We start from the raw sequence: 21,427 nt of genomic DNA, 5'->3' as shown, positions 1-21,427 counted from the left end.
CATCATTGCAAGCTTTATGAAAATTTCTTTAAGAGGTTTTCTTGAAAACCAAAGGGCTCAAACCTTTGAAAACCCTAACTATTGCAATGCAGATCACGTGGTCAACTTAGATTTATGCTTGTGGGTCTTGTGATTGTCTTCCCTACAAGAGCTATTAGAATTGGCCTTAGAATCCTTTTCCATCTATGCCAAAAGAGAAAGAGAATTATTTCCACCCCCTTCCCAGTGGTCATCAAACACGAAAACCACAGACCCATGATTAAATTTCTCCTCATTCCCCTATTGCTTTAATTTTACCATATTTAACTATGCCATTAGATGGACAAACATTGCATCCATGCAACAAAATAATACTTATATATTTTCATGATAAGTTTGACTTTGAGAAGCTACAATATAATGACTCCATGAAAACAAACTTGGACAACACCACCTGCTTTCAACCTGAGATACAAAGTCTTGGGTATGCATAGAAGGTGCCTTAGAAGCAGATGGGTCAAATTCTGTAGTTGTAGATTGTTCAGATGTACCCATTGGGGTTAACTTGGTAATTTTCCAAGCCTCTTTAGGGTTTTGAGATACCTAAAAAAATGCAATGTGTTGCTGAAGGAGCAGTGTAGGACATCTAATACAAAAACTTGAATTGAAAGGAAATCTCTGACAGTTGAGCACGCGAACTTGACTATTTGATACAAGAGACATCCTGCATCTTCGATAATCTACATTGCAAAGAGTAGTCGATAATGAAATGGGTTCTGCAACCTTTGTTGAATAGGTTATACATAAAGATAGTGGCAAATTTGATCTTCCCAATTCCTTGATTGAAAAGGTATGAGAAAGCTTAACAAATGAAACTATACCATGTCGACACATTGGGCAAGGTATCGAACTAGGAGGACCTGATATTGTTGTGGAAATATTATTTGTGGAACAAAGGTACAAGGCACACCTTGTACAAAGTTCATGACCATAACCTTCAGCAACAACTGTGCATCTCCACTCAAGACAAATAGCACATGGCTAAACTCCTACAGGAATTGACTCTAAATTTCTCCACCCACATTCCCTTACAATTTTCACTATCCTCATGAGAGGTAGGGCCAAATATCTTGATGAAGGTAAACATGGTAGAATAGCTTATGAGCCATGGGCTAATAGACCTTCTAGCCACTGTCTATACCAAAGCCGAGCCACTTGCAGTGGTTTCCATCTCTACCTCTTCATCTTCCATAAAGATAACATAAATTGGATCACCCAAACTTCTTTCTATTGCACCTGAGACATTTTGTTGAACAGTTTGGGTTTATTTCTTAGTTGATAATGCACTTGGTGATCTCCATATTTCATGTGGATGTGGGTCTTCTATGTCATTTCTATTAAACATAATCACATTTTTCACATGCTAGATGCTACTTAGCCTCGATTTCAACTTCAAAAATGGTATTTAGAATATTCATCTTTCTCTTGAACTCGGGTTTGCATGATGAATTTGGCTTTCCTATATAATGAGATTGGCCATTACAGAAAATATTCAAAGTGATTCTCCATCATTGATTATAATTCATTGTGTAGGATAGTCTATAATAATTAAGACTTCAATAAACTCCATTCTTTGTTCCTCCAATGCCTCTGTCAAGATTTTCAACAAGGACTGCCCATTAACAAAAAAAATATTTTTACCTTCTCCAGTGGCGAAAAATTGGAAATGGATTGCGACATTAGATTTTTTGCTTCTTTATAGTGACCAATATTTTGTGTCAATTGGTTCATGAATTGCATTGAACATGCAGTCTTGACATTATAAACTCATGCCTTTCCATTTAAAATAAAGATTTTTCATTTCCCCATTTCAAACAAAAAATGAGACTTTGACTTCTCCACTGGTAGGATTTTACCTTTGGAGTTCATTTTCTGCTTTTTATGTTATAAGTGAAATTTGAATACATATCCATAGTCATTACCCTTTGATCATAAAATATAGAAGCCTTTGATTGAAAACTGATATCAAACCCACTTAATCTTGGAAATCGCACTAATTCTCAGAATTTGAACTATGAGACTAATCTTTGAATTCTGACCTCCTCAAACTTAAAGAATTTGGAATGTTGCATTCTGGGTCTTTGAACAAATTCAACTTCATGAGAACATGTTAATGAAATTAGGGAACACATTAAGGGAATTTCTTTTCATGGGAGGCAAATTTTAAAGTTTAAAAATGGTGTACTATAGTTTTAAAGTGCACCTATAGAAGTCAAATTTATTTTCACCAATTCTATTTTGGTTTGCAATGGGTTTCCTTTTGTAGTTGGATTCACCCCTGGCATTCATCTTATGACTTTGATCCCTCAATTGGAATATAGTTGTAACAATTAACCTAAGGTTTTACTAAGTTTGCCAAGCCATTTTAAAAAACAAAAAAAAAATAAAAAAGATAAATCATTCACATCAATCACATAGCAGTGGAAGCAATAACATACAATCAACTATAAACATACATAATAGGTTACATTCCTTAAGGATCCCAAGATGTTGAGTCACATTTAAATTTAATTAATTCTAAGTCTAACAAATGCCATATCCACATGAAAGAATAATGAAAATTCCAATGTCCAAAATATACATTTGTTCCAAATGCCTCTTGGCAAATTAAATTTGGAATGCACAATCATCCACTGTACATGTCACAGGGTATGAAAGGCTAAAATAATATATATATGTAAGAATAGAAATACATCATCCTCTATGAATCCATGATGCAAATGCAATACAATAAATGAAACTAATAGCATACATGATACATCTATCCATCATAAAGATATAACATCATAAAACACATCTAACTAAGTGTGCAGTTTCTCCCAACTGTCAATAGCATCATAAGACCATCATGGGCCCTAGTAATCCCCCATGCATCACATCCAAAGCCACTGAAAAAATAATCGGTACTATCATAATAGGGACATCACTTCTAAAATATGCTACAACATATGCATAAAGAAATTTAACATGCTACGATAAAGCATAAGTAAACAACATCATCTAAACATGATAAACAAGCATACCTAAGAAGCTCCAACCATGGTGACTATGGATGGATCTTAATGGTAAGAGTCAAAAAGCACTACCACCTAACCAAATGGAACCTAAATGGCCCACTCCCACCATGCTGAGGAGATAGTCTCAAGTCCCAAATAGGATATCAAATCACATAACAAAAGTACTCTCTAAGTCTAGGAAATCCTAAAAGTATACTAACTCAAAGGTTCCAACACATAGATCGACATCTAGACCCAAAGGCAAACAAGACATGTAGGAAATCTACTATGTAACTAGGAAAGTGTCATCGCACAAATCACATTGGGAGTTACCCAAGCAATCCCTTAGGAATCCTAGGTCCCCAGTGATCCTATAGCCAATAGTATCCTCTCGTACTGATGAGGCATACTATGGAATGCAAGGTCATAACCAAGCATTCTCTCAACTCCCATCCTAGTCTGTACTAGCACTCGAGGCATGGGTGAGAACAAACAATTAATCTTATTAAGTTCATTTAAGTTAGTATTTAGTGTAATGTTATCACTTATTAAAAACAACTTACAATGAGTTATTCCCAAAGCCTCTTATGGCCCCCATCCACCATTGCAAGCCACTTCTTGACACTACACATAGATGACCCACCCTAGGCTCATGAAATCACAAATCACAAAATCACCTTAGCCCTATACAAGTGACTGGGAAGCATCAAAAGATAAGCCACAATAATCACATCAATTCTCCACGAGAAATTGAAAAGCATCAAATGATAATAATAATAATAATCACAACAGTTCTCTTTTAGCAATTGAAGGCATCAATGATAAATCACAATATCCAATGGTTCTCAATGAGCAACTAGAAAATATCCCAAAATAAATCACAATGTTGATCGAAGACTCCAAAATGGTCAAGTCAAAACATGTCACAACATGACATCATCAGGAACAAATCACTCAAAACACCTCAGTCCTCTCAAAGTGACTGGAAAGAAAATCAAATATAATTGATTGATGACTCAAAAATGGTTAAGTCAGGTATCTCATAAACATACACCTCAACTTTACACAAGGAAATTGGAAAGCAATAACAACCAGTAAATACATCCATCATAAAGCATATCAACACATCACCATGGTTGGGTTTAGAAAGATCGAGAACAAATCATCATAATATCACAATCACATAACCCTTGAGCCTCTGGTAACAACCTAGATTGGTCAACATTTAATCAACCCCAAAACCCGACAAGCATAAACTATACAACAAAACAATACAGTTTCATAGTTTGGGTTTGATTTCAAAATACACAATAGGGTTTAAAAGTAAAGTTTTAGTTTACATTTCAATGTACATTTTCAAGTGTATAGGATTCTTAGTATTACCCTTATAATTTAACCCGATCATTTATTCAACCCATAAATATAAAGTTACCCTCATGTTAAAAGTCAAATTTCCTAACAGAATAATCTGAGGATAATCTTTTATTTTATTAAGTTATAAAAATAACCATTAAATCCTCATTAAATCCTCATTAATAACTTACATTATTAATACATCATATTTCAAAAATATTCAATTAAATTAATTAATAATTCTTTAATTACATTCATTTTTATTGTATCAAATTATAAAATATTAATATAATTTAATAATAGAACTATTAATAAATGATAACATAAATCAAAATTTATTAAAATTTATTAAAAACTAAATGCAAATTTATAATATTAAAAACTTATAAAAAATCATATTTTATCTATTAAAAAGAAAACACATAACAATGTTTTCAAAACATATTACAAGTGATTTAATAATCGTTGGTTGCGATGAAATGCAGCGCAAGGGCTGTTGTCGCAATCATCCTATGTTAGCAAGTACAACTGTGTATAGCAATTGCCTACTGTATAAAGGTTAAGTTGCCCCTCCCCATTCCATAGACATATATAAAATAAAACTTTGTTATTAATAAACATTTTCTTTTAAAATATTATTTATTTGTTTTATAAAATTAATGAATATTTAAACAATTTCTTTTATATATATATATATATATATATATATAATTTAAATTAAAAAAAAAATTGAACTTATTTTCATCTTTACTCTTATGCAGAAAATATTATCAACCATCCAAATTTTTAATTTAGAATTTCATCTTTAAATTCAACCCCTTCCTGATTAAATTCTATTTTCTTTAATCTAGAAAATGAGGGTTTCTAATAACTCTTCTATTCCCCACGTATATAGAAGTTATTGACAAGCAATTAATATTTTACAATATTAAAATGTTTAAGCTTTCATCACAGAGAATTCAGATTTACAATCCATAGACATGAAGAAGATAGGGAAGGAAAATTGCGTAATTAATTGGTAATCGAAAACACAAGATCCTACCTGAACCTGATGTTAAGACGCAACCACCCGCAAATTGTGAGAGAATTCACTCCTCCTCAAGAACCCTTCTCTAAAAAATTTCCTAGAATTCTCCTTCTGAAATTCGCTTCCAAATTTTGCATCCAAAATTCATCTCCAAAGTTTGTGTCCATCAAAATGAACCTGCAATTGGTGATAAGGAGTTTTCATTCCAAATTGGGGCACTAATTGTGTGTTTACCCCAAGACGACTCCTTGTTCACCAGACTTAACTCTTAAATTAACTTTTATTTATCTTTTCATGCACATTAAATGAATAATCAAATAACTTTATTTAATTTTCCACTTGACTTCTATTTTAATTAATTTATTAACTTTGATCGCATGCACACTTTATGAAATTAAAATATCTTTATTAAGTCCACATGTTTTATCCTTTTAATTAATTTCTTCTATTTTAACTCATGCACACATCATGTGATCTAAAATCTTTTTATAAATTTAATATCTTTTTTTGCTTTTAATTTATTTTTAGAACCTTAGTTGATAAAATATTTATTAATTTAAATAAAAATAATATTTAACATTTATTTAAAGAAAATGAACTCTAAATATATTATTTTTAAATTAAATAAATATTATCACGTTCTAAATTTATACTTATAACTTTTATTTCCAAATTTAATTCTTTCTTATTTAATTAATTTCTCAATTAATTAAATATAATTAAATATTAAAATGTCATATTAATTTTTTATTTAATTTAATCATTAATTTAATCTTTTAATTAGACTTAATTAATAAAAAATACACCAAAGACTCATAAAACAACATACGAAAACCCATCATAGAAAATCATATACCAAATCAAACTAAAGGGTTATAATCACAAATTAATGTCATCTAACGCATTCAAAGGGTACAGAACTTGGGTACTTATCCTAATTTTCAATTAGGACAAATGGCTTAAAGGTTTAGGATTTGGACTCAAGAGTCTATCTCCCCTCTCTTACCATTGAGATAATATGATAGGGTACTCTCATCCTAGCAATTTAGGGAAGTCGATACCTAGTACCTGCAACTTGCATAAAATCCATGCATGTATAAACACTATTCTAAGCTAAACAGGCAATGCCAAGAAGTGCTACATTGTGTAGATCTCGACTAGCAAGTGATGACGACTCCCTTCCTTAACCACATTAGAAATGCCATACATAAAGAAAATAAACACGCACACCATACACATGCAGTATGGGGTAAGTATCCATATGAAAACACATGTGATAATAAACCATCTAACTAATCATCATCAATAACTGAAAACATTGAATAATCTTCATACATACATGAAATATAGAGTACCGAGTAATCTCATCTTATAATAAATTGAATGTAAAACAATATCTAATAATTTTAAAACAATACTACTAATCATCAAACAGAAAACTAGCCTAAAAGAGTTTGGCAATGATAGCAAAAATGCAAACTAGGGCAAGCACTACATCCACCCCCCTAGACTTAGGCTTACTCCTGGAAGCCTACATGAAAAGTAAAGCTAAGGACTCATTGTGTGGGTCCCCTTGGACCCTTTCCCCCTATGGGAGGATATGAATCCATTGAGTACACTCTCTGGGCTCTAGCCATGTCACCAAATGTAGGTTCTAAAGCTATGGGTCTCTGGCTTGAAAATGGTGGTTTCCTTTGAGGGCAATGAGACGACTTGTGTCCATGTTGTCCACATGTGAAACACTCTCCATCGAAGCTCCTCTTATCTCTAGGTGCACTAGAATGTTGGAAACTACCCCCACTAGGATAAGACTGAACACTCTGAGATGACCAATCATACTAGTTGGGCTTGTTGCACTGAGCATTGTGATAGTTCCCAGCATTGGAACCACTGCTACCACTTTATGCTAGAGGATAAGTTCCTTCCTACCACTAATTACCCCCAGAACAAGGTTTCCTATTTCCACCTGCTCCTTGATTACCCTTCGATCCTAATGCTGAAGGTGCTCCTACAAAACCCCCATGTCCTAGGTTCACACTCTGCTCTACAAGGATGGCTCAATGTACCGCATCTTTGAGGGTTTTAGGTCCAAACACCTTAACACCCCCAATTAAATGGTTGTTCAAACCTCTTATGAAATGTTGTGCCAACTATGTTGGGTTGTCACTGAATCCTAAAAAGGGCATGAGCTCAAAGAACTTACGCTCATAATCTATAACAGTCATAGTGTACTGTCTCATGTTATGGAACTCATTTGCTCTATGTTGCTTGCATTCCTCTGGTAGGAATCACTAATGGAAGCTCTCTAAGAATAACTCCCCTGTGACACTATTCATGGTTAAGCTCAACTTCTTTTCCTCAATTGTCCACCAAGTGGCCCAAAATAACTCCAGGTTGGTAATACCAAACCTCACTTTGACATTGCTATCAAAGTCCTACATAGCAAAAATCCTATCAAGGGAAATAAGCCACTACTCAGCTACATATCCAGAACCTTGCCCATTAAAGGGCTTGATCTTGGACCTTTGAAGGCCCTTCATCTGAGAAGATACAATGGATCTATGTTGATCCCTTGGAGGGGTCCTAGACCTGGGTCTATGCTCATGTCCTACCTGATGTGGTCTATCTTGATCATGAATAAGAGGTAGGTGATCAATGATGGTTCACATCATTTGTCTCAGACCAACCTCCTCAGAGTCAGCTTGCTGCTCTCTATGGTTCTCTTCCTGATGCTCACTAACATGCTCTTCCCTATTCCATTCCTAATTAAGGTCTTTGTGGATAGACTCATGGACACTGCTAGCTATACCTCATCCACAACCCCTACCACAACTTTGAATGGAAGACCTCATCCTAGATACCATCCTACAACAAGATACAAGATACTATAATAACCATGAAACATACTACTAAAAAGCATAGATAAAAGACATATGCTTTGCAAAAAGAATAGTTTCAATTTTTAGTTTGCTTATAATTTAGGTTTAAATATAATTTCAGTTTTGAAGTCTAAGTGTTGAAGTATGAAAAATATACAACTAAAAGTTTTAAGTTCTATTTTTAGTTCAACTAGTTTAACACTAGTAGTATTCCAATATACCGAGAGCTCCCAATATAGAAACTTAGGCTCTGATACTAGATGTAATACCCCACCAAGGGATCCAAAAGAATTAACCTAAAGTTTTACTAAGTTTGCCAAGCCATTTAAAATAATAATAATAATAAAGATAAATCATTCACATCAATCACATAGCAGTGGAAGCAATAACATACAATCAACTATAAACACACATAATAGGTTACATTCCTTAAGGATCCCAAGATGTTGAGTCACATTTAAATTTAATTAATTCTAAGTCTAACAACTACCATATCCACATGAAAGAATAATGAAAAGTCCAATGTCCAAAATATACATTTGTTCCGAATGCCTCTTGGCAAATTAAGTTTGGAATGCACAATCATCCACTGTACATGTCATAGGGTATGAAAGGCTACAAGAATATACATATGTAAGAATAGCAATAGATCATCCTCTATGGATCCATGATGCAAATGCAATACAATAAATGAAACTAATAGCATACATGATACATCTATCCATCATAAAGATATAACATCATAAAACACATCTAACTAAGTGTGCGGTTCCTCCCAACCATCAATAGCATCATAAGACCATCGTGGGCCCTAGCCATTCCCCACAGTAACATCCCAAGCCACTGAAGAAATCATTGGTACTATCGTAATAGGGATGTCACTCCTAAAACATGCTACAACATATGCATAAAGAAATCTAACATGCTACAGTAAAGCATAAGTAAACAACATCATCTAAACATGATAAACAAGCATACCCAAGAAGCTCTAGCCACGGTGACTACAGATAGATCTCAATGGTAAGACTGAAAAAGCACTACCACCTAACTACATGGAACCTAAATGGCCCACTCCCACCACGCTGAGGAGATAGTCTCAAGTCCCAAACAGGATATCAAATCACATAACAAAAGTACTCTCTAAGTCTAGGAAATCCTAAAAGTATAGTAACTCAAAGGTTCCAACACATAGATTGACATCTAGACCTAGAGACACACAAGAAACATAGGAAATTTACTATGTAAGCGGAAAAGTGTCACCGCACAAATCAAGTTGGAAGTTACTTGAGAAATCCCTTAAGAATCCTGGGTCACCAGTGATCCTGCAGCCACTAGTATCCTCTCGTACTGATGAGGCATACTACGGAATTCAAGGTTGTAACCAAGTATTCTCTAAACTCTCATCCTAGTCTATACTAGCACTTGAGACATGGGTGAGAACAAACAATTAATCTTATTAGGTTCATTTAAGTTAGTAGTTAGTGTAATTTATCACTTATTTAAAACAACTTACAATGAGTTATCCCCAGAGCCTCTTAGGGCCCCTGTCCCCCATTGCAAACCACTTCCTGATACTACACGTAGATGACCTACCCTATGCTCATGAAATCACAAATCAAAAAATTACCTCAGCCCTATACAAGTGATAGGGAAGCATCAAAAGATAAGCCACAATAATCACATCAGTTCTCCAGGAGCAATTGAAAAGAATCAAATGATAACCATAATAATCACAACAGTTCTCTATCAGCAACTGAAGGCATCAATGATAAATCACAATATCCAATGGTTCTCAACGAGCAATTGGAAAACATCCTAAAATAAATCACAATACTAATCGAAGACTCCAAAATGGTCAAGTCAAAACATGTCACAACATGACATCATCAAGAACAAATCACTCAAAACACCTTAGTTCTCTCAAAGCGACTAGAAAGCAAATCAAATATAACTGATTGATGACTCAAAAATGGTTAAGTCAGGTATCTCATAAACATACACCTCAGCTTTACACAAGAAAACTAGAAAGCAATAACAACTAGTAAACACATCCATCATAGAGCATATCAACACATCACCATGGTTGGGTTTAGAAAGATCGAGAATAAATCATCATAATATCACAATCACATAACCCCTGAGCTTCTGGTAACAACATAAATTGGTCAACATTTAATCAACCCCAAAACCCCACAAGCATAGATAGTACAACAAAATAGTACAGTTTCATAGTTTGGGTTTGATTTCAAAATACACAATAGGGTTTAAAAGTAAAGTTTCAGTTTACATTTCAATGTACATTTTCAAGTGTATAGGATTCTTAACATTGCCCTTATAATTTAACCCAATCATTTATTCAACCCATAAATATAAAGTTACCCTCATGTTAAAAGTCAAATTTCCTAACAGAATAATTTGAGGATAATCTTTTATTTTATTAAGTTATAAAAATAACCATTAATGATTTTAAATAAAATAATTATGATTTTATTAAAATCAATAATTTTTTTAACATCAACAATTAAATCCTCATTAATAAATTACATTATTAATACATCTTATTTAAAACATATTAAATTAAATTTATTGATAATTATTTAATTACATTCATTTTTATTGTATCAAATTATAAAATATTAATATAATTTAATAATAAAACTATTAATAAATGATAACATAAATCAAATTTAATTAAAATTTATTAAAAACTAAATGCAAATTTATAATATTAGAAACTTATAACAAATCATATTTTAACTATTAAAAACACACACATAACAATGTTTTCAAAACATATTACAAGCGATTTAATAATCGCTGGCTGTGATTAAATGCAGTGTAGGGCTTGTTGTCGCAGTCGTCCTGTGTTAGCAGGTATGACTACGTACAGTATTCACCTACTGTATATAGTTAAGAGGTGTAGGTGGTGGTTAAGCCACCCCTCCCCATTCCATATATATATATATATATTTATAGTAAAACTATGATATTAATAAATATTTTCTTTTAAAATATAATTTATTTATTGTATAAAATTAATAAATATTTTTAAAATTTCACATATATACATACACACATATATATATACATATATATATACATATATATATATATATATACATATACATATACATATATATATATATATATATACATATACATATATATACATACATATATATATATACATATATATATATACATACATACATATATATATATATACATATATATATATATACATATATATATATATACATATACATATACATATACATATACATATACATATATATACATGTATATATATATATATATATATATATATATATATATATATATATATATATATATATATATATATATATATATATATATTGAACTTGTTTTCACCTTTACTCTGATGGAGAAAATATTATCAACCATCCAAATTTTTAATTTAGAATTTCATCTTTAAATTCAACCCCTTCTTGATTAAATTCTATTTTCTTTAATCTAGAAAATGAGGGTTTCTAATAACTCTTCTATTCCCCATGTATACAGAAGTTATTGACAAGTAATTAATATTTTACAATATTGAAATGTTTAAGCTTTCATCACAGAGAATTCAGATTTACAATCCATAGACATGAAGAAAACAGGGAAGGAAAATTGCGTAATTAATTAGTAATTGAAAACACAAGATCCTACTTGAACATGATGCTAATACGCAACCACCTAAAAAATATGAGAGAATTCACTCCTCCTCAAGAACCTTTCTCTAAAAATTTTCCTTGGATTCTCCTTCTGAAATTCGCTTCCAAATTTTGTGTCCAAAATTCATCTCCAAAATTCGTGTCCATCAAAATGAACCTTCAATTGGTGATAAGGAGTTTTCTCTTCAAATCAGGGCATTAATTGTGTGTTCACCCTTAGAGGACTCCTTGTTCACCAGACTTAACTCTTAAATTAACTTTTATTTATCTTTTCATGCAGATTAGATGAATAATCAAATAACTTTATTTAATTTTCCACTTGACTTCTATTTTAATTAATTTATTAACTTTAATCTCATGCACACGTTATGAAATTAAAATATCTTTATTAAGTCCACACATTTTATCCTTTTAATTAATTTCTTCTATTTTAACTCATTCACACATCATGCGATCTAAAATCTTTTTATAAATTTAATATCTTTTTTCACTTTTAATTTATTTTTAGAAACTTAATTGATAAAATATTTATTAACTTAAATAACAATAATATTTAGCATTTTTTTTTAAAAAAAATGAACTCTAAATACATTATTATTAAATTAAATTAATATTATCACATTCTAAATTTATACTTATAATTTTATCTCCAAATTTAATTCTTTTTTATTTAATTAATTAAACATAATTAAATATTAAAATGTCATATTAATTTTCCATTTAATTAAAACATTAATTTAATATTTTAATTAGACTTAATTAATAGAAAATACACTAAAGACTCATAAAACAACATACAAAAACCCATCATAGAAAATCACATACCAAATCAAACTAAAGGGTTATAATCAAAAATTAATGTCATCTGATGCATTCGGAGGGTACATAACTCATGTACTTATCCTAATTTTCAATTAGGACAAATGGCTTCAAGGTTTAGGATTTGGACTCAAGAGTCTATCTCCCCTCTCTTACCATTGAGATAATGCGATTGGGTACACTCATCTTGACAATTCAGGGAAGTCAATACTTGGTACCTATAACCTGCATAAAATCCACACATGTACAAACACAATATTCTAAGCTAAACAGGCAATGGCAGGAAGTGGTGCATCATGTAGATCTCAACTAGCAGGTGACTACGACTCCCTTCATTAACCACATCAGAAATACCATACATAAAGAAAAAAAACATGCATACCATACACATGCAGTATGGGGTAAGTATCCATAAGAAAACACATGTGACAATAAACCATCTAACTAATCATCATCAATAACTTAAAACACTAAATAATCATCATACATACATGAAATATAGAGTACCAAGTAATCTCATTTTATAATAAACTGAATGTAAAATAATATCTGATAATCTTAAAACAATACTACTAATCATCAAACATAAAACTAACCTAAAAGGGTTCGGCAATGATAGCAAAAATGCAAACTAGGGTAGGCACTACAATAGCCATGACACTTTTTACAAGTTTATGCCCTCATATTGAAACATATAGACCAAATTGTACTTCATTATAAACTATTAATGCTTTCTTATTATTTTTCCCAGTGTTGGCCTATCACAATAGTTCCTATATGTTCTCCTATTGTAGCACTAGTTGTTCTTTTTCATTCTATTCAATAGGCTACATGTAGACAAATCCTCCATAGTATAATGGTTCTTTTCTACTAGACTCGTCATTCTATTTAAAATACCCATTAATCTTCACATCAATACTTTCTATCATCTTATTTTTTCTTTTTTTAAGGCAATTGTAGACTTTTCTCATAGTGGAACAACCTAGGAATATTCCTTAATCTCCTCTTGAAACAAAATTTCCTAATTAGTCGTCTCTTTTAATATAATATCAACTTCGAAATACTTTGAAATAGCTCACACAGGATGATATTTCATATCATGACTCATAGGTCATTTCATGTGTACATTTATTTAGTTATACCTAGTTCATTGTATAGACCGTAGTATTCACCATTTCTCTCCAAAATGTTTAAGTTATACCTTTGTGCAACATCAAAGTTCTTGCACATATAATGATTAATTTATTTTTGTATCATCTTAAAATTGAAGCACTTCCATGTTAAGAGTTTTTATCCCTCTAAGTAAGTAATCTAAGCTCATGTCAAGCACCTTAAATAGGTTTTTGCATGGATCTGGTTGGTTTCCCCCTGTTCTACTTCTCTCTCTATTTCCAGCCTATTTCTGACAACTTTCTCTATGAAACTAAGGACTTTGACTTTCTGGGTCAAGGATGAACTTTTAGGTCAAGGTCAACCTCAACCCTAACCTAGGTCAAGGATGACCTTGATCCTAACCTAGGGCAGGGTTGACCTCATCCCTGACCCCATGTCCAATTTTCAATTTCTAGGAGTTTCAAGATATCTAGCTTCAAAAAGTTTCATTTTCTCACTTCCAAATTAGCTATTTTGGGTTTCAAAATGGTACACTCTTAAATTAAATTTAATATAGGCCCATTTCTGGGGTTAAGGTTAATTGGGATTTAATTTTCCCATGTCAGCCCTCTCTAGAAGTTTGTGTCCGAGATCTCTATATAAGGAATCCTTCTTCCCTCATTTTATCATCCACCAATTATGAAATTTACGCACACAAGAGATATCAAAAAAATGATTATTCTATGAATTGAAGATCTAATATCTATCAAGCATTCAAGAATTCAAGTGTTCAAGCATCCAATTCATTAAGGAGGTCTATTCTTAGCCATTGAAGGATTCAATCACTATGGAGACCTCTTGTTGAAGATTTCTCCATCCACATTCATCCAAGCCCTTTTCTATGCAAAGATTCATTCAAGATTTGTGTTGAAGATCTAATGTCATTGATATGAGACATCCTACATACATTTCTACATTCATTTGGAGCATCTTAACTTGTGGATTTAAGGATTCAAATCCTCCACAAGGATTTCAATATAAGCAAGGTGAATAGTTCAATTTACTTTGTTTATTCATATTGCAATTTCAATTACATTTCAAGGTTGATTCCAAATTGGGGTTTGACCAAGGAAAACCCTCCATCCAAACAACAAAACACTTTTTCTTATAGATACAAGTACAAAACAATGAATTAAAGTGCAAATTTAGATACCCTTTTTGTCAAACTTGTGAGATTCATGAACAAAAATTTTGTTAGAGCAATGCAAGTCAAGATCAACTTTTTGGGGCACAATTGTGTCCTAAGGTAAGATTGTGCCCCTCTATCTGGTTCAAGGTCAACCTGCATTCAAAAGGGCAGAAGCTTTCTAGGTTTTCTCTATCTCAACATTTCCAGTCCAAAACAAGTTGCAAAAATCTCTCAAACTACACATAGACATCATAAATTAGCATTTTCTAGCTTTTCCCTACTTTGAGGTTAGTATTTTTCTTCTATTCATTTCAGATTTCAAGCACTTACTTTTCCATAACCAAGGTTATAGGATCTCCTCCTTCTTCCCTATTCTCCATTGCATGATCCATTTGTGCATTGATCACTTGTGGTTAATCAATTTGGATCATTCCTTTTGAGAATTTTGGTTGAGGATAGTTCCTATTTCTCCCCTATTCATTTTGGTGAACCTGACACACTTACCCTCTTTTCTTTTGTGGACTTGGATTCCCTATTGAGTTTTGCGATGTTATATTTCATTTCATATTTGTTAGGTCTTTTCTTGCATTAAGATTAGATTTAGTTTATGCTCTTGCATTTTAAAATTTAAAAATACAAAAAAATTGCAAAATCTCTTTCAAAATATAAAAAATATTTCTACTTTATGTTTTTTTAGATTAGTTCATTTACATTGCATTGGTTTATGAGCTTCATTACTTCTAGTCCTACTTCTAATCTTTGGGTTAGATGAAGTTATCAACTTATGGATATCTTTGAGCGGGAGTCTTCTTCTCCTTTCCTTAGGATCCTAGATTAGAGTTTGATTCTTCCTGATTCTAATCCTCTTATGGAGAAAAACTCGTCTCACTCATCTCATGATGAGGATGATGCTTTAAGATTTCATCCTGAACAAGTCCAAATACTTTCAACTGAACTTGATAAACTAGGTAATTGGCTTCTTCAAGAAAACCATAATCAAGATTCTTTTCAAGATATAGAAGCTCTTAAGAAAGTTCTTCGTGATAGTGATCAAGGTGTTAATCTCTTGTGTGGTATTACTCACCTTGTGGATTGAAATGTTAAACCTTTAGCTCAAGAAGCTCAAGATTTGGGTTGTTTCCTCTTGTCACTAGTATAGAACCTTTTTTTGTTCCTTTCCCTAGTGTTCCTACCTATACTCCTTGTTTGGTGATTATGACCATTTCCTTTATGAGTATTCCTCTTGTGTCCCTTCCTACATCACAACCTTTTTATCATAATGTTCCTTTTACTTATTCTCATCCTCTGTCAACTATAGTTCCTAGTGTTCCTCTAGTTGTGTCTTCCATTCTTGTAGCTTCATACACTTTTTCTAGTGCTTCTAATGTTGCTAGTTCTCCTATTTCTTCTTATGATTCAACAATTATCAATTTGGCTCAAACTGTGTCATCTTTACAACAAAAAATTGCTCTCTTAACTGAAAACAAATTTAGTATTCCTACTTGTGTCATGGGAAATCCCTTGTCTCATAATATCATTTGTACTCCCATTCCTTAGCAAGCCGATATGCCTCTTCTTCAGAACTACAATGGTAAGGGAGACCCTATTCATCATGTTAAAAAATTTCAAATCCTTTGTAGTGAGTATGCTCATTGTCATAGGATTTTAGCTAAGTTTTTTGCTCAAACTTTTCATGACAAGCCTTTACAATGGTTTTGTTCCTTGACATATTATTCTATTAATTCATTTCCTCAATTTGCCAATTTTTTTATTTAACAATTTCAAAACGATATTGGCTCACAAGTGTCTTTGACTGATTTGATGCATTGTAAATAAAATTGTAAGGAAAAATTGATTGAATTTATTGGTAGATTTAAGCATTTACATGCTCAGATTCCCTATCTTGTTCCTGATATTGATATTCAACTTATGTTTATTTCAAATTTGCAAAAGGATATTAGAGATAAGATTTTTCTTACTAAATTTACCTCTTTTCAACAACTTTGTGTAGTGCTTCATCATTATTAGTTACATGTGAGTCAATTTGAGAGCACCACTATAATGGCTCATGTTCATGTTGATGAAAGTGATGTTGCTCCTAATCCAAATAAAGTTCAAAAATTAAACAACTATGTCAAGATAAAAAAACAAGAAAACATAATTGTTGATCAAGTTGTTATTGCATCTCACAATGCCACTTCTACATCCACTTCTTTTTTATTAAATCATATGTTTACTCCTCTTTTTGAATTTTTTAATTCTATTATGAATAGGTTGTTAATTGCTAATATGATTACTTTACCTCCTATTTGACCTCTTTTACCTACTATGATGGAATCTAAATTTTTTGATTCTAAAGCTTTTTGTCAATATCATCTTTAGAATGGTCATGATGCTGGTCATGATTCAAGACTTAATTGATTCTAATGCTTTATATTTTGATAATTTTGATGGTAGTGGGAATAAATTTATTTCCCCTTCTAATCAAAATCTTCAAATCTATATGAATCCTTTACCTACACATGATACTAATACTATTTCTCAGCCATCTTCTATGGATATTTTGTATGATTCAAAGATGGATGATCTTAATCATGTTGTTAATCAAGTGGATCATGTGGTTCAATTTTTATCTCCACCTCAACCTCCTCTTCAATATCAAGCTTCAACTCAACCTCAATTGAAAACTAAGCCTAAATTGAAGCCTCAACCTAAACCTCGACAACAAATTAAGAAAAAATGACCTCAGGAACTTTTGATTACCTTTAATGATTCTAAGACTATTAAAGCTCATAATGGTCCCCTTCATATTTATGCTAATATTTCTTAGATACCCACTCATTGTTGTCTTGAAATGTTATTCTTTAAAACATAAGATTCAAGATTTAATTGATTCTAATGCTTTATCTTTTGATAATTTTGATGGCAGTGGGAATAAATTTGTTTCTCCTCCTAATCAAAATCTTCAAATCTATACGAATCCTTTACCTACACATGATACTAATACTATTTCTCAGCCATCTTCTATGGATATTTTGTATGATTCAAAGATGGATGATCTTAATCATGTTGTTAATCAAGTGGATCATGTGGTTCAATTTGTATCTCCATCTCAACCTCCTCTTCAATCTCAAGCTTCAACTCAACCTCAACTAAAACCTAAGCCTAAATTGAAGCCTCAACCTAAACCTCGACAACAAATTAAGAAAAATTGACTAAAGCCTCAACCTAATCCTTGACAAAAAATTAACAAAAAATGACCTCAGGAACTTTTGATTACCTTTAATGATTCTAAGACTATTAAAGCTCCTAATGGCCCCCTTTATATTTATGCTAAGATTTCTTAGATACCCACTCATTGTTGTCTTGTTGATCCTACCTCCTAAGTCAATGTGATTATAGAAGAAAATATTTTTATGAAAGGTTTTCAATGCAATTTTTATGATACATTGGATGTGTGGATTCAAACTTGTAATGGTTTTCCTTATCCATCATTTGGTTCTATTGATTTACTAGTTGAAATTTGTGGAAAAATTGTGAACACTACCTTTGTTGTTGTTCCTACTTTTGATTAGTTTCAAGTTAAGCTTGGTTTGCAATGGTTAAATGCCATGCATGTTGTTGCTTCACCTATTCATAAATGTCTTAAATTTATTTATGATGATGAAGCAAAGATAGTTAATCATATTTTGCATCATACTTCTAGGCCCAGAGATTGTGCTACACTTGACTTCTTTTGGCCTTCACTACCTAATGCATGTCCTTCTCATCCTAGTCATCTTTTCCATTCATATCAATCTTATAAGCATGGTAAGATTATTCAGTTAAGTTTACCTCCTATGGATATTAATCATGGTCTTTTGATTACACCTTCAATATCTCCTTTATCTATGGCCTTTACAACTGTTAATCAAGCTCCTCTTGTTGCTTGTTAGTCTATGGATAATCCTATTAATCCTTCTATAGAACCTGTGAAGGATCTAGTAATTATTCCTCCTAGTTCTCAACACATTTCAAATAAGAAAAAATGTAATTGATTTGCTGATGAACATTGTAAGAAGCATTGTGCTCAAGCTAAAGCTCATAAATCTTTACCTGCTTTAGATACAACTATGCATGATGTGTTAGAAGAAGTTATTACTAATAATGATGTTAGAATGCATGATTTTGAGGATTCTATTTGTATCTTAGATCCTATTTTGATTAGTCTAGAAGAAGATACTCTTTGTGATGTTGATGATGTTAATGATGAATATGAAACTATTGACATGGACATTGATTTACCTAATATGCTTTCCTCACAATTGACACTTACACCTAGTATTGAATATTGTGATTCTCAAGAGGATCCTTGTTTGGAACTAGCTATCATTTCTACTATGTTGGATATAGTCCCTCTTGTGAGTTACCCACCTTCCCTAAATTATATACAATGAGATGGCGAGATTAGGTGGCATGCTTTATTGGCTAGTCCTTCATGGTAGCCTTTTGTGTGTTTTTTTGTTGTATTGTGCTTCTCTGGTGATGTGTTTGCTAAATGTTGTTAGATTATTTTATACTATCTTTTTTTCCTTTGTTAGTGAAAGGTGATAAGAGAAACAAACCCATTATACTATTCCTCTATATGTATCTTTATTCTTCCATATGTTGTTTCATGTTTTAGATCAAGGTAAAAAAAGGTTTTGAAGGGGCCTTGAAACCCTTTAATAGTAAATAAAAAGATAAGCCATGAAGCACAATTTGGTTTTACAAGGACCTGAAACTTGCAGTTTTTGATTAAGTAAAATAGGTTTTACAGGGATCCCGAAACCCAAATGTTTTTACATAATAATAGAAATATAAATAATAAGTAAAGTCCAGCTAGTATGCATCTGCTTATAAAAAGCCAAAGCCAAAAGACAAGCCCATAGCCAAGAAGTAAAAACCAGTAACTCTAGATAAGGATGAAACAAAAAAAGAAAACTAAAACTATTAGTTCTCCCTATCTAGAACCTACAAAGTCTCTGTAGCTTCATTGGCCTTCTGGTTCTCCATGCTCGCTTGATCCTAGTTTTAATCATTTGTTGGTCCCCTGGTCTCTTTTTTTTTTCCTAAGTTTTCCCATAGTCCATTCTAGCTTTATCAAATTTATCCCCACCAAAGCCAGCTTCCTTTAGAGAATCACCCAAACTATTGATATTCTTATTCAAGGTGTTCAAAGTTGCAATCACCTAGTTAGCCAGGTTTTGATTGGTAGTCTCCATCCTCAGAACTCTTTTTTCAACCATTGAGATACAATCTTCCTAATCAACATGGTGTCCTTGATCACTGCTTCTCATGTGGCTATCCTTCTGGCTCGCTTTCTCCTTGAGATCTTCTATCTCATGAAATAACCATTTGATAGAACGAAAATTATCTATCATGCTATTTTTAGCATTTTTGAGCAGGTTGAGCCCATATTCTCTTGCATTGTTAGAGATAGCAACAAGAGTCGAATCAAGAAGTTCATCGAAATGGACTTTACTATATTTTTCCTCCATCATTTGGGGGTTCATCATCTCTCTAACTATTCCTATCTTTGCTGATTTAGAGTTAAAATTTCTCCACAATCTCCTTTTGTCTTTCAAAACCACCTCCCCACTATCTTCCACCAGAGAAATTATCTTCCCCTACTACGAAGAAATGGTAGGGATTGGGCCCAAGATCAAAGGAGTCTGGTCCTTTAATACTTCCAGTAGTGAAGCCTCCTTAGCCTTTCTTTTCTTAGGGTTCCCTGGTATAACAGTCATTTCCTCCTCAACCTTCTCACTCTCCTTCCCTTTCACCTCTTCCTCTGATTCCATATCCTCTTCTTCAACGCTATGCTCCTCCTCCTCTTTTTCCTCAATCTTGGGGGGATTAGGGGTTAAAGCGCTAGGGCTTTCTCTACTAGGAACATTGCTGGTAGAGGGGGAAAATTTCTCCCCTTCCTTAGACTTCTTTCCTTTAGAGGGGGAAGTTTTCTCATCTTCCAAATTTATGCTCTGAACTTCCTTAGGATTCAAGCTCTTAGTTTCCTTAGAAGCATTACTAGCTTCACTAAGGGATTTTCTCCTAGTCTGAGTCTTTCAATATTCATAAACTAGGAGTAACCCCTCATGAAGGGTAGGGTTAGCTGTGGGTTTCTTTTTAAAACCCTCAATGCTCTTGCTCATGGATGTGAAAAGATAAAAAGGAAAAGAAATGTTTATTCCATGCCTAAAGTGATTTAACAACACAAAATGATGAATCCCAACCTTATCAAATCTAGTATCTAGGGATATATATTCGATAATAACTCTTAAGACGTACCTCTAAAGCTTTTTAATGGTGATGTAGGA

At 32.4% G+C, this 21,427-nt stretch overlaps 1 pseudogene; it reads right to left on the bottom strand.

Annotated features, from left to right (window-relative positions):
* Window positions 1-354: 354 nt before the first annotated feature.
* Window positions 355-20,911, bottom strand: LOC149548049 (putative E3 ubiquitin-protein ligase XBOS35; annotated as a pseudogene).
* Window positions 20,912-21,427: the final 516 nt, after the last annotated feature.

The sequence above is a fragment of the Cupressus sempervirens genome, chromosome 7 (genome assembly GCF_028749045.1).
Source record: "Cupressus sempervirens isolate cs-2001-9-10 chromosome 7, ASM2874904v1, whole genome shotgun sequence".
In the NCBI taxonomy this organism is placed as follows: domain Eukaryota; kingdom Viridiplantae; phylum Streptophyta; class Pinopsida; order Cupressales; family Cupressaceae; genus Cupressus; species Cupressus sempervirens.
This window is presented reverse-complemented; position numbering and strand designations above follow the sequence as displayed.